A 3,174-nucleotide genomic window follows, 5' to 3' on the forward strand; every position below is an offset into this window, starting at 1 on the left:
CATCTAGATTTCCACCTTGACAGTGGCAAAGCAGCCATGGCAAACCATTGTCTTCGTTGATGTTCTTTATTTCCATATGTGAGAAGTGAAATCTTTCCATATTATGGGTCAGATCATTAAACACTACCACTTGGAATTATTTATGAAACCTTGTAGCTATGCAAATTGTGGCTCTTAAAGCACTTTCATAAGTATTTATGAGTAACCAAGGGGGTAGTAGATCAATATGTAATGCCAGGAGAGGTTGTGGACAGGGTTTTTGTTTTTTAAGTGAGGTTTTCTCTGAATTGATAATCTGATATTTCACCTTTGAGGGCCTCAGATTATTTTTGTTCCTGTCTACAGGTTAAATGTCAGACTTCACCAACTTAACTGCAAAGGTGAACTACTGAGGTCATTCTAGAACCATCTGACGAGATTCAGGAAACAATTGAGAGTCAGAAGAATGATCAAAATGTTTATCTTTCCAGCAGATTATAGACACATTCAGGCCTTCTACATGGAGTAGGTTCTGCTACTCCTATCTGCAGTAGGAGTTTGCTGCTGTCTCATGAATGTTCCTACACTGCTGTCCTTAATGTCTGCAACTTCTAACCATGATGATAGTGTGCATTGCATGGTTGTGTGCTAAAAACAAGCAATACCCTTCCTAAAGATATGAAGCATCATTGGCATGGTAGATATCATATGTGATCCCACCCTCTAACCACAAGGGTGGGAGTTGAAGATATTTGCAACATAGGAGCAACCCCACCACTCCAGGTAACATAAATGATGCTTTAGCACTGATTTGAATGTGCTGTTTCCCTTGTTGCAAAAACTGAATGCTGCAAAAAACAAGATGTACAGTAGTCTGTACACAAACCCTGGGAACAGAAGGCAGGTCATAGTGAAAGGAGCAATATATGACACAGTGAAAATTCATCTCTGCTCTAGCGAGCCTATATTAAGCAGAATAAATTCATGATTTGATCTGGGATTAAGTGTATGGCAAGGCACAACGAATCCTCATGATCAGCACTATAGATAAGAATGTACAGAATCCCCCTAAGAAATTTCACTTGTTTTAAAGAAATGAATGTAGGATCCCTTGAAAATTCTTAGATGTTTTGCCTGGGGAGGGAGGGAGAAAGAACCCTGAAGTTTGTTTCAAAATTCCCTTTTTTCAGATTTCAGTGCCAACTCTAGGGAGGTGGGATGTGATCGCAGTATGGGTGCCTGCAGGTTTATAAGGTAGCTTGCTGGCCCTGAAAGTCCTGCACCATATCCCAGGCTCATTGGAAAGAATCAGGAGCTAATCTAGTCCCTCAGCCAGTATCAGAGTAAGCTCAGTCCCTAACAGATCAACCTGTACAGACCATAGTGTGTCATATGCAGAGGCAAGTATAGCACACTAGAGCTGCGATCCTGGTGCACGTTTACCTGAGGCCAAGTTCCATGCAGTGTGACTTTCTTCTGAATTGATGTGCACAAGCTCAAACTGTAAAACTGCAGTCTTCCCCATACTTACCTGGGCACAAACACTGAACAACATGGGGCTTGCTTCTCAATATACACGCATTGGATTGGGCTGAACAGCCACTGCAAAGGAATTTCTCCGGAGGGATCAAGGATGTGAGGTATGCCAGAGGCTACAGGGGAAGTGGGGGGGGGGGAAGAAGGGAGATGTAATTCCTTTTAAAATAGGTACAGAGACAGATTTTTGTCTCCTTGCCTAATCCTTAGTTCCATTCCTTTCCTCCCTTTTCCTTGCTCGTCTGAGTCTCCAAATATCATTAAACTTTCACACCAAAAGTAACCGCTTTCAAGCAAGAATAAAACAAACAAGGTCATTGGAAAAGATGAAGAATAATGAGGTTCTCTTTTTGCTAGGAATCCTTGTTCTTCTTTTTGGTTTCCTCCCCTCCCCTTCCTCTTTCATCTCATGCCGGAAAAAGAAAAATAAATCTTTACGAATCCCTTTGGAGCTTTCTCTCTCCTGCATTGCCTGTGATATGAGAGGATGCCAAAAATAAAAGAACTTCATCAAATCATCGGAGAGGCACCACTCCTGCCCCTCCCACCTTAGGCCTTCTTCCGGTACTTGCGTTGGGGGAAGCTGTGGAGGCACCGGTGTCCCCCGTTGCCCTGTAGCGGGGGCCACAGCTGCCAAAGTAGGTCACATTTACACATTGCTTGGACTCTGCGGAGATTTCTCTTTCCGCCTTAATTTTCTATTCCTTTCAATCTCAGGGATTTGGGAATGGATGAAAGTCTCAGAGCAGGATTTTAAATAGTTGATTAAACAGCAATGAACAGAGAATTTGCTATGGAGAACCCCTCCGAGAACAGGGAATGGCTTTTTCTGGCCTGTTATATGCTTGAGTCTCTTCTCTGAAGGCCATTTCCAAGTTACTTGGTGGTCAGTCCCTGTAGTTTGCCATCACAGAGCAGGAAGTGGTACCCAATTCTCACTCTGTCACATGTTTGCATGTGAGCAGAACTACATATATGCCGTGTGCACAGCCTACAGTTTTACAGCAGCCCAGAGATGACTGAGAAATGTAATGAAGAGTTCTCTTGTCTCTGCATGCTCAAATTCACAAGACCCGGTTCCATATTTTTCCACCATGTTCTTCAACATAAACTTGAGTGGAAGACAATTACTTGTTCGAGACCATCCAGGTTACACTGATCTTGACCTTGATTTAGGGAATTGCTTCCACACTTCAGTATCCTGATGGGAGGTGGAAGCTATACCAACACAATAAAATATTCTGTTTTCAACTTATGCTCCATTTCAACTCATAGAGTAATTTGTACTATTTTAATATCCCCCTGCAGCAACTGTTACCCTGCACGTGCCTGATCTCATCTGATCTCGAAAGCTAAGCAGGGTCAGGCCTGGTTAGTACTTGGATGGGAGACCGCTTGGGAATACCGGGTGCTGTAGGCTTATACCATAGTCTTTCGAGACTGAAGGTTGCCAACCAACCAACCAATATCCCCCTAGGGCCATAACCACTGGGGATGGCATGGGGTGAGGCTGGCTTCCTCAAGGATATTCCAGGGCCTTCACTGCATGTTCAGTCTTCAATGGGTCAGGAATCACTGTCGAACAGCCAGAATATAAACAGAAGTAGCCTAATTGGTTTACCATTATTCAATAGTGTATTTAATGATATTACAAATTAA

General features: G+C 43.0%; 1 pseudogene; it reads left to right on the forward strand.

Moving 5' to 3' along the window:
- Positions 1-2,815: 2,815 nt before the first annotated feature.
- On the forward strand, positions 2,816-2,935 carry LOC136646696 (5S ribosomal RNA; annotated as a pseudogene).
- Positions 2,936-3,174: the final 239 nt, after the last annotated feature.

Source organism: Tiliqua scincoides, chromosome 3, assembly GCF_035046505.1.
Source record: "Tiliqua scincoides isolate rTilSci1 chromosome 3, rTilSci1.hap2, whole genome shotgun sequence".
In the NCBI taxonomy this organism is placed as follows: Eukaryota; Metazoa; Chordata; class Lepidosauria; order Squamata; family Scincidae; genus Tiliqua; species Tiliqua scincoides.